This window comes from Thunnus thynnus, chromosome 14 (genome assembly GCF_963924715.1).
Source record: "Thunnus thynnus chromosome 14, fThuThy2.1, whole genome shotgun sequence".
In the NCBI taxonomy this organism is placed as follows: Eukaryota; Metazoa; Chordata; class Actinopteri; order Scombriformes; family Scombridae; genus Thunnus; species Thunnus thynnus.
The window spans coordinates 15,261,777-15,274,059 of NC_089530.1; the positions used below are offsets into that span (position 1 = coordinate 15,261,777).

The 12,283-nt window shown below is 40.2% G+C and overlaps 1 protein-coding gene across 4 annotated transcripts in view; it reads left to right on the top strand.

Annotated features, from left to right (window-relative positions):
• Positions 1-6,327: 6,327 nt before the first annotated feature.
• LOC137197048 (E3 ubiquitin-protein ligase MARCHF8-like) overlaps positions 6,328-12,283 on the top strand; it is a 78,482-nt gene continuing 72,526 nt past the window's right edge. The window contains exon 1 of one of the 4 annotated variants that reach the window (XM_067610133.1): positions 6,328-6,458. The gene's annotated coding sequence lies outside the window, so the exon portion shown is untranslated. The other 3 variants (XM_067610129.1, XM_067610130.1, XM_067610131.1) reach the window with 3 other exon arrangements.

A 12,283-nucleotide genomic window follows, 5' to 3' on the forward strand; every position in this document is an offset into this window, starting at 1 on the left:
TGCACAAATATAGTTGAAAGCGACATCCTGTTAGGCAAGCTGTGTTCTCTTCTTCCTTCATTAGCACTGTGTCAACATATGATAAACTTGTGATCTTCTTATTTGTTACTCAGTGGGATACTCTTTACAAGAGCCAAGACAGGTTAAAAAACACATCTCTGACTAAGAACACAAGCAACCAAGTGTGAACACTTAATTTGCATTAAGAGGTTTTCTTAAATGTGGGATTCATGTGAAACAAAAAGCTCTTATCATCAACTCCCAGATATTGAAGTGCTGATAATGATGAATACGACAACACATTGTTTCATCAAAAACATAAATGTGGATGGATAAATGTTTTTCTTTGCCGGTGAGTCACTGAGTAGAAAGGCTCAACTGAGAAATGGGGAGTGCTGCTTATTATTTACTTTGCTTTCACTTTGGATTCAGTTCTTGTGCAACAAGCAGACCCTGACCTGAGTCACATCTCCCTGTTTTTATCCTCACTTTCTTCCTTCATGTTGTCTGGCTTTGATGCGAGATAATTGGGCTGTGCAGCATATAGAGCTGAAACACTGCTTATTCTCCTGGCAGATAAATGCATCTCAACATGGAGAGGGGCAACTCTTTAGAAAAGATGGAATTTAGAGGCAGGGTATCTCCAGATAAACATAAGAGAAAGATGTCATGCTGATTTGATTTCAAACTCCTTGGTGCAGTAGCGTGGAGTTGTTATTACACAAAATTTCGGTCATTTTCTGTCAATTTAAAGGATTTTTTGACAGAATTTGTCATGTAGCCTTCTCAAAGTGGTGAATGCAATAAATGAAAAACCTTCTAAATTTTTTTAAATTGCTCTGCTGAGTTACCATTATGACATATAGTACTTAAAGAGGCACTCTCGCACACCAATTTTACACATCGAAGTCAATTGACTAGCCAGACTAAAGCCTGTCCTCAGCATAGGCCAAAGCACGCACGCACACACAACTCCGTCCTTCACTTCAGTCTGGTCAATACTTCAATTTATGACCAAACACCTGCAAAACTAACTCAATTCCCATCAGCTCAGCTGTACTTTGTGGTTAGTGGTACCCAATGCTAGTATGCTAACTTGCTGTTGCCAAACATCAGCATATTAGCATTGTCTGTGTGTTGTGCAGCACTGTAAGGCTAAATACAGCCTCACCTTCACACTTACATAGACACAGTGTTTTCCTTTCTACCATCTTCTTAAATTCCCAGTTGCTCTTCCAGTCAAAATTCTTTTCTTGATTCATTCAAATAGAGAAATTTTATTTTTATTTCTGTCTATAAGATTATCAGGGGTTATTTTAGATGATAAACAACAAATAAATATCCTCTAACCTGATGAGGGACCAAAAATTTAAACTTTTTGGCTATTTGGCACAAAGACAAACACTGGAGATGCAGATTTCTTTGCCCCCAATGTGAGTACTGGTGTCAGCATGGTCACTCCTGCGACAACTCCACCGCTGGGAGTATCACTCTGTAAAGTCCTCTGTGGCTGTGAAGGAGCTTTGCCAAGTCTGAAATTACACATGAACCAGGTATCTCAGCTTGGTCTTGGAGAGTGCAAATGTTCAATAAACCTATATTACAATCAGGGGAACAGAGCATGAAAGATGTGGGTATTTACCAGTTTGAGAGGGGGCATTATGGGAAGTATAGGATCCAGTGTTTTTGTAGCAAAAAGTCAGTGTCTCAGCTTTTGCTGCATGGGTTTTGATCCTTTATTTTTAAATATGTGTCTTGTGACTCCCCAAACTTCATGACAGTGCAATAATAAATCACTTTCAAGCGTGGATTCTTTTCTTTCCCGTTACATAGTGTACCTTTTGGGATATATACAGGTTTTTTTCTGAGTATTTGATTTGGTTTCCTTCAGTTTTTTGTTCAGTGGAACAGTCTTCCACTGTTCCTGCACAGTGTTTCACACAAACACACCAACAAAATGTCTGTTTTCTGTTTCAGGATTGTTCAGCTTTCCTCTTGCAACTCTGCCAAGTGCTGAGAGTCTATATTTTGTACAGACCAAAAAACAATTTTTTTGTTTTTTTTCTAAACATGGCTTATGGAAGAAGAAATCCAGCTCAGTGTGGTTGGCAATGAACATATTTAAAATATGTGGAAGTCTGAAAAGAATCCTTTGAAAACAAATACATTGCAAGTCACTGATTACCCATTTAATAGTAATCCATTAAAGTGGTTGAACTGTGCAATGTACCTGGAAAGTTTACAGCTGCTTCTGTGCAATTTTTGCCTCTAAACCTATAAATACAGGATTCAACCACATTTTCTGCTTGTATATACAGACTATATTGTAATGTTGACAGATCTATAAAGTACAGAGGGTTGGGTTATCTGCTAATTTACAGTAAATGCAACAGAATCCTTTGTCACCAAGTATTATAGTAAGTATATAGTAACAGCATTTATTCATCATGTGTGCACTTTTTCTAGAATCAAAACAATAACAATGAATTACTGCTTTAACTTAAGTGTTGTTCTGAAAACACATCAGTACCTGTATGAAATAGGACCGTCAACTCTGCTGATTCATATGTCCACAGGGATGGAAAGATCAAAACACGAGACGATCAAGCGCTACCAGTCTGACAGGTTGACTGCGACAGAAAGAAAGCAGGAAGGACACACACTAAGAAAATCTTTAAAAAAACATAGGGCAATCTTTTACCATCTCACTCGCCTGTGTTTCAATCTCACCTTCTGACAAACCCACTGACTTCCTGGGACTGACTCATCTGCCTCTATCTGTGTGCTTACTCCCTCTTTGTCTTTCACCCACCACCTCTGTCTTTCTCTCTGCACTCCTTCTTTCTAATGAACTCTATCTCGAACCCTTTACAAGATGATCTGACACGTCAAACACACCCTTTTCTAATCTGTTCAGGGTAAATTCAAGATATTTGTTAGCCTGGTTGGGTGGGTAGGGTACACCAGTCAAACTGTGTATAGGAAAAAAAAAAAGATTTGGATTTCTTAAGTCCTGTAAATGTGGTGAAAAGGATTTTTTAGTATAAGCATGACAGCTGTGTTTCACTTGCCTGCCTCCCATCCTAATCCCTCCATGCCATGCAGCAAGACAGCCTGTATCTCTCTGACGCAAAGACACATGCATGACAATTTGGCACACTCACTTCTGAGGTGCCCACTTTGTCCAGACAGAGCACAGAGGCTCCGTTGTCCCACCCCAAGGACGGAGTGGCGGACTGTGCATCAGTAATAAGCCCATTGAACACAATGACAGGTTTCATAGAGATAGAGCCGAGGCTTTGAGTCAACAGAGGATACATTCCCTCATTTAATAAGTGAGCCTCTCCCAACATACTGCTTGGTGTGGAATTACAGTAGTGTGATTCACTTGAGTTAGGATAGTCATTCAGTACACTGCAGGCTATTCATAATGGGAAATAATGACCATACCAGAATATATTAACACAGACGAACAGATTGGAGCTATTTTCTGTAAGAAATCTATTATGTAACATCCATTAAGTCTAATGTTATAATAAGAAATGTCTTTAAAGAAAAAAGGGAAATTATGTTTATCATGTTCATCTTTTTAGCATCGTCTTTAAAGGGATATATAGACATTTTAAGAAACATGCTCATTCATTTTCTGTTGGAGAGTTATATGAAAATATTGATTCCACACTTGTGTCCACTATAGGCTCTCATGTCTGTCCATTATGTCTTAAATAGTGTGGCTCAGGAGGTAAAGCAGAAGGTCGGTGGTTTGATCCCCAACTCCACCTGTCCATGGGTTCCTGGGCAAGATACTCAACCCCAAATTACTCCTGACGTTGTGTGAGTGTGTGCGTGAATGTGAGTTTTAATATAAGGTAAATGAGCAGCAGAAACATTGTAAAGTGCTTTGAATAAAAGCTGCTATATAAACAAAGCCATTTGAATATAATGCTGAAGCCAGCAGCTGTTTAGTTTAGCTTAGCAAAGACTGTAAAACAAGGGGAAACTGGCTCAGCCCAAAGATTTAAAAACAAAAATCTGCCTACCAGCACCTGTCACTAATTAACATACTATATCTTGTTTGTTTACTGTTGATCTGTACAAGAACTAGATCTGTACTTACAGTCCGCCTTCACTCAAAAATGTTTTTTTCTTCTTGTTCCCACAGTTGAATGTTTGATTAGATTCTGTATGTGCAGCGTTTGACACTAAAAGGCTGTTTTCACATTCATCTGCTGAAAGTGGAAAGTTTCTTTGTGCTCATTGAAAATCCAATTTTAAGGGGCGGGCCTACAAGCAGGATTTGTGACATCACAACTAGTTAAATAAAAGTAATATTTAACTTACACAAACATGATGTGGAAGCTTGAAGCCTCCACTGTACAAACACTGAGAATAGACTTTACGGTGATGTAGGAGACATCTTGTGTCCAGCAGGAAAACTTCTGAAATTAAATATATTTGCATATTTATAGATTCCTGGATTTTTAATGGGGGAGAAGAAGTTGGTGTCATTTTAACAAGATAATTGAACTTTTTAATGGAAAAACCATATTGGACACAAATTATTATTCAAAGTAGAGTATTTTACACGTATCTTAAAACATGTCTAGGGTAGGATCTTTAATTGTAAAAATGTCATTTGCTGTTTTATGGGATCTCTACTTGACTGGACCTTTTCTTGGCTGAGCAGTTGCCAGGTAACAAGCAGACACTCCAGGAAGTTACTTCTCAGGTGGCTTTTGTTAGCATTGGACAGAAACATGCTAGCTGTTTCCCTCTGTTTCTAGTCTTTGTGCTAAGCTAAGATAACCGGCTGCTGGTTGTAGCTTCATATTTAAACCTGCATTAACTGATTTTTTTGGCCACTTGAGCGCAGCAGAAACAGCAACAGCAACATTAGCATCTATTTGGAGTTGTGTTTCTGTCCACAAGATGAATGAAAGTATATTCACTCTCCTTTTAGCTCTGTTTTGGTCTCCACAAACTCCTAAGGGAAATGTCTGAATCTTTAGCAGCTAAGCTTGGTGCTACGTTCACAGTCGCTAACTTGATGGACAGGTGAGTCTATCAAAGCTTCTTTTTTTTGCTGGAATTGGAAACAGGGTTTTATAAGAGCAGTTGACACAAGATCCGAACAGTAAATTTGCAGCTGGAAAACCAGTTTAAATATGCTTAAACGCTTCATAGGGTTGGGTGATGATTCTCTGTGTGTTGGCAACACCTTTCACATTAGTAATTAGGTTGCCTCCAGACATGTTTTAAGATTCATATAAAATACTCAACTCTGAATAATAATTAATATCCAAAGTATTTCTTCCACAAAAAATAATAAATTATCTTGTTAAAATCCTTGAAATGCCATCTCCTCCTTCTCCCTCATTTCTCCCAGAATCTGTAAATATGCAAATATATATATATTATCCTGCTGGATATCTCCTACGTCACTGTAAAGTCTCAGTGTTTGTGAACTGGAGGCTTCAAGTTTCCACATCACACTTTTGTAAACTGAATATTGGACCAGGACTGGCTTCAAAACTAGTTGTGATGTCACAAATCCTGTTTATAGACCCACCCCTTAAATCAGATTTTCAGTGAGCACAGAGAAACTTTCCATTTTCAGCAGATGAATGTGAAAACAGCCTTCTAGTGTCAAACTCTGCACATACAGACAGGGAAAAAATGAAAGGAAAAACCAGTACAGGCCTGAATGTTTGACCCCTACAGTGAGGGGATCTGGTGGCTCTGTTATACTTTGGGAGGCATTTTGCTGGCATGGGTTGGGTCCACTTGTCCCCTTAGAGGGAAGAGTCACTGGAAATCAATACAAAGTTGTTCCGAGTGATCACCTTTATTCTATGATGAAACATTTCTATCCTGATGGGAGTGGTCTCTTCCAGGATGACAATGACCCAATTCACAAGGCAGAAGGGTCACTGAATGGTTTATGAGTATGAAAATGATGTGAATCATACGTTATGGCCTTCACAGTCACCAGATCTCAACCCAACTGAACACCAAATGAGGGTTTATCTTTTTGAAGAATGGTGATAACAGTTTGTCACCCGTCTGTACATCATCCTGCACACTGAAGCTCAAACTTTCAACTTGTAGGAACAAGAAGAAAAACATTTTTGAGTGAAGGGGGACTTTAAATTTCACATTTTTTATCCACCACTATCATAACCCTCATCCCAAGGCAACATTCTTCCATCGCTACTACTACCATCCTCCTCCTCATCATCACCTCCTTCATCATCCTCATCCCTTTAGTAGTGCGCAGCCCTCGTGCGCCCGCGTGCGCCGCCTGTCCTTTAAATTCATTATTTCCCTTGCGTTTTTTTTCTCTCATCCCCCCCTGCTCCATCTTAACGCGGAAGTCAATGACGCACCACTAGACACAGCTGCTCAGCGGGGGCAATGAAATAAACAAAAAACGTCGTCATTCGGTGCCAAACACAGCGGTGAGTGTCTTCTTTTGTGTGTCAGTAGGAATATGGAGCGACATTTGGTCCAATGCAGCTATGCGTCCGTCCACACTGAGGTTCCTCTGTCTCCGCTGCGCCTCTCGCTTTATTAAATCCTACCGGAGGCAGCTGACGGTCGGTCGGGCGGACTGACGGACGTGCGTCTGGACTGTGCTGGGATGTGATTGCGTGAGAATTTGCTTTTTTTATTGCCCACTATAGAAGCTCGACAGTCGGTCACCGCAGCCTGTTGTGACTAAAAGGTATGGAAATCCAGTTCAATGCGAGCTGCAGCAAAATTCAGCAACGCGCTTGTGTCTGCTGAATTGTCTGCTGTTTTTAATGAATTTATTGATTAGGTTTGTCCATTCTGCACGTGCTTGTGACTCAGGATGACACGTAGTGTTGTGTCCGAGCAAGCCTTTGTTAGTTTTCCCCCGTAGCCTTGTGACCCTCAGTTTGTGCTGGAATAAGATGGCACAGCAGGTCATGAAGATGTGATTTATTGCATTATCGCACGGTTAAACATCAAGGTGTTTTCTTGACCGTCTGTGCTGTCCTGGGATGCTGCTCTCTTGTGTTTTTAATAGGAAAAAAATCTGAGGTCACAGTGCGGCAGCAGCGAGTCTGTCCCCTTTAGTTCACCATAGTAGATCAATAGGTGTGTTGCAGTCAAATTTGCATTACGGGCTACAGATGTGATCTGCACAGCTTGTTATGTCTCTCTGGGCATTTATAAGTGTATCTTTATATGTGCAGGGGACTTTAGGTCTGACGCGCACTGCCCCTTATTATGAGCCATAATAAAGCCAGAAGGAGCGCCCTACATAGCCGCACTGCTTCTACAAGCTACAGCTGCCTCAGAACACTGTTAACAGCGATTCTAGTTTCGTTTTCAGCTCAACCTCAACAATACAGCATTTCCACCCTTACATGAAGCTATAAAATGTAGCTTTGCCTGATCAATAGTCAGCGTTGTACCCATTCTGTCATCACACCCTGTAGTCAGACTTCATTGTTACACAGGCTCTCACATTACACTCTGTCTTCTTATTGGCTGCAGGATCAGCTTTCCTCGGTTTGTTCCTTCTTACACTTCTACCCTGCTGTGTGCCATGATACTGTGTAGTCAGTCTGTGTGTGTGTGTGTGTGTATTGCAGTTGCAGCTTTGTAAATCCTTTTTAAAGGTGTAGCAAAGCAACTGCCATGCACTTGAAAGCTTTCGGTTGTCACTTCCACTGTATGGGTGCCTGCTGCTGTGGTTTTGTTTTCACTAGGAGGGCAAACCTTTCCAGTCATCTTCATTCCAGGGTTTCTGCTTCTTGTCAGACAGCTTCTTGTAATGCCATCTTCAGCATTAAGCAGGCTTCAGTGTGGTGTTTAGCTGAGGAAGAACCAGCTGCGTCTGTCTGTGTGTGTTACATCACTGTAGCCTTTGGTTACGTCTTTTCCAGTGTTGTGAAATACTGAGGACTTGTTGCGATAAGAAGCCTCATTGTCCCCGTTGGTATCTGTGGAGTGTGCATGCATAAACTTGCAGATAACACAATGCTTATTCTCTCTGTTGTGCTGCTGTGTAACTAATCCTGCCTCCTCACATGGGATTACCGAATATAGATTGGCTTCTTTTCCACAAAAACTCTGTTTCAATTTCTGACACAGTTGAGTGTTTGAAGAACGGCGGCGGACGGTGGCCTTTTTGCAGGCAGAGCAGTTGGAGCTCTAATCTTGGTTTCATAAATGAGCTGAACAAAAGACATTTCTTGGCTTTGAAAACAAAGTAATTGGGAACGCTTTTAATTTACAGTGGCAGTCTGAGGAAGTTAAGGGCAAAAAAGAGAAGTCAGACTTTTTAGTCGTGATCTGTTTTCAACTTTTATATTATTAGATGAATTACAGCAATGATATCAAATGTTCAGGGTTAGATTTTTTTGTTTATAGCAGACAGTAATAAGTAGGAAATCATATCAAGATAGGAAGAAGAGGAACTTTACCCTAGTATCTTTTTTTCTCTGTAAGTTTGACTCCATAACACTGACTGCTCTTGCAGCATAAAATCCTTTTTATTTATATGACCACCTCATGTGGTTGAGTCTGCTTCCCTTCTACTGTCCACTCTTCCTGGACGCCCTTCCTGACCGTGTTGACTGTGTGCCATTCTGACAGCGAGGGATTTTGCAGGTATCAACAAGCATTTGTGAAAAATCTCATCTCTCCCTGAGCTGTCAACAGACTCTGAATTCATCAGTCGCCCCTTGCAGAACCTACTATTGCGAGAAATGAGAAGTAAAGTCATAATTATGATTCTGAACAGAAGGAAGAGGGGCGACTGAGACTGTGTCTGTTAAGCTGCTAACACTGAGCACGAAGGAGCCTGCAGTCTTAATGGACTGCGCCATTGTGTGCTTGCAAATTAACTCATACTTTCTGTCTTCAGAGATATGTTCTGAGGAAAGTAATTTGAGGGCGGAAAGAATGCAATCAAAAGTATCTGACGGCTCCGTTAGTTGCTTTCTGACAATTAACTACTGTCATTGTTTGACACAATTGGTCGTGACGGTGAATTGCGCCTCCCACAGTATTTTACAATGTGGAACAGAGGATGGATTTGACAGCCCCTATTGTACTATTCTGTAGATGTTTCAATCAAATTCAATTGATTAACACCCAAAAACATTTCAACTTGCTGAAAGGTTTCAGAAAAAAGGGTTTCAGTTCTGGTTTATCCACTGCAGTCCACATCTTTGTTTTGGCAAATTAGTTTGTTACAACTGTACACCAGCTGTTCTTACTAAACTTACAAAGTAAGATGAAAAAGGCATTTTGTCATAACAGGGCTGCAACTAACAATTGTCACAATTATTAATTCATCAGGAAGTTATTTTTCTCGACTAATTCTTTGATCTGTGTGTGTCAGAGCCCAAGGTGACGTCTTCACTTGGCTTGTTTTGTCTAACCAGCAGCCCAAAACCCGAAGATGTTACATTTGCTGTCAGACAAGACAAATAAACGCTGAAAATATTCACATCGAAGAAGCTAGAATCAGTTAATGTTTGGCATTTTGTCCTTGAAGAATGACCTCAGCATGAATTGATTATCATTGTTGCAGATTGTTTTTCTGTTGATCCGCTCTATCCCATAATCATTGTGTATTTTTAAATGGATTTGGGGGAAAAAAAGGCTTGATCTCAAAAATTCATAGCTTGTTGATTGATTATTTGACAAAGTTTACACAGCTAATTACCCTCATCAACAAGACAAAGTAAGCCCTAGTGTTTCTGTCATTAGAAACACAGACACTTCCTTTTTTGCAGCATTTCCTGTAAACAGTGTTATTGGAGCATGTGATAGTGTTCTAGTTTACCAGAACACTTAGTAGATAGCAGATAGTAATTTTAACCACAGTCAATCAACAGCTGTTTTCTTTAGTATTTTCTATTTTTAATGTCAACCTGTTTCAAAATGGCACCTGCACACACAGTTCTCTGACTCACACTGCATTTCTGCGTCAGCTGCGTACCCCTGTCTCCACACTCTGTTGGTTAATCTGTAAAATAATAATTGACTTCCATGAACAGGAAATGGACCCAGCCAACAAAACACAGTCTTCACATGTATCCTGTTCCCTTTTTACAGGAATATGTGCGTGTGTTACTCAGGATGTGGGTTTTTCTGGACTCCTGTGACTGTACAGAAGCCATGATAGTGTCAGTCATTACCTCCATTTACTAGACGTCCAGTTTAGCAAGTTTTTTTTTTTTTCGACTGAACTAATTAAAAGTATATTAACAATATCACCATCATTTGGCAGCTGCTAATGTACCTGCACCGTGTGGACTTTGCACAGCTGTCCCGTACTGCTTTTGTTATCTGATCCAGGACTATAATCGTATGAATACATCCCCTGCTAGTCTTGTTGTATCAGCCTTGCTGGGCTATAATGTAATAACATAATAAAGGTATCATACTGTGTCGTTCCTCTTTGGCCCCAGTGCACTAACCTAATCCTGGCTGGCTTGCTACTGTTTCCCACTGTGGCTGGCCTTGTCTTCGTCCGTAGGGAATAGAGTATCGATCCAATCTAATGACTTCCTCCCATGGATGATGTCATACACCCCTGTGAATTAAACCTCACTGGAGTAATGATAAAACATAAGTATTGGGGCAACAGGACATTGTTTTATATTGATACTTCTTACAGGTCTTAAGTAGGCTTTACTCAGACTTACAACATTTATATGCGGTTGCATATGTGCGTGTTGCGCGGGTTCAATGAAATTATAAAGTACGGCATGCAGGAGGGGGGAGTGCTCGACAGCTGCTATACATCAGCCGTGCAGAGGTGCTGGCTCAGCTGAATGGATCGTAGGATGGCACTGCTGCAGGTAGTGGTCTATAGTTGATGATATCATTAGAGCTTTCACAGTCTTTCCAAGATTTCTAGCTAGTGGTGGCAAGAAGTGGGCAAGGGAGAGAAGAAATATCTCAGTAGTGCTTTATTACAATACAGTATGTTGCCACAGTGTAGCCAGACACAACTCCCACCTCAGCAAATGTAACGACTTCTGTTTAACTCTGATTTATAGGTTTGAGCTTGTGTCCACATCTTCCAAATTATATTATACTTGCTATTTTGAGCTCATATGCTGCTGTTAAACTCAAGTAGCTGGACCTGAATTGTCTCTTGTGTGTAGTATCTGTTTGGCGGACTGACTCCAGACTTGATACATGACTTTTGGATCAGCAGTGCTGACAGCGGCATCTTGAAAAAGGAGCAACTGATCAGAATGATGTGACAGTGTGGAAATAGGAATGAAAATTGGCTTTAGGTTCTGCATTAGGAACAGAGTCTCGGTGTATTTCATGTATATGGATTGCTTTGTTTGCATCTGCCAACAGTCTATCCAGCTGCAATGTGACCATAGTATATCTGTACTGTAAATAGTCACTGACATTTCTGCAGACTGTTGGACGCATGGCAGAAAATCCAACTTTATTTGATGTATTTTTTGAAAGCTGAGTGACTCAAGTTCTGCTAATGGAGATTTTATCAGTCCTAGCATGTTGAACCAAACTGTTTTTCTGAACTTTGATTCATAAAAGCATCACTTATTCAAGCTATAGTTCAGTTTTCAAGCCTTTTAAACCAACACTCTACACTGCATGCTGCTTTACATCACTACTGACTATTTTCTACGGCATATCATATTTGATTAGATTTCTGAAAGCCGGTCAGCCCTCCATTTTCATCACTTTTGCTGGAATAAAAAAAATCATCTTGCAGACACTTGCTTGACAGATAATCCATCATAGTGATCACGTGTCCCAAAGTTGATTTTTGTTAAAGCTTCAACTTTATTGATGCTCACATTGATTTCAAAGTGTTTGTCTTCTGGTGTGTTCGAGTTGTGGTGATGACCGGACAAATGTCCACATCAACTGTCTGAATCAACATTTTTCTTTTGGTTGTATCCATTTTGCTTGTTGTTTGTTTTCAGGGTAAATAGCACTTCAGTGAAAGGCTGTTAAATAATCAAGTTGGAGGTTGTGGATGTCTGATTTTCTCTCTGCATCAGTCTTTTCAAGTCAACACTCGTGTGCAGCAATCAAGTTTGTACTTTAGTTAGTTCAACTTGAATGTTAACTGTGCGGAAAAATGTCTCGCCTGTGCAGGTTGATTTCCATACAGTAATAAAATATATGGAAATTAATAGCTGTTGGAGTAAAGAAAAAGGCATTTGTAAGAAAAATGCAAAGTATGCTATGCTAAAGTCATCGTCCGTGACCTTTTCTATCTGAATGCATTTCTTGTTTTGCCTCC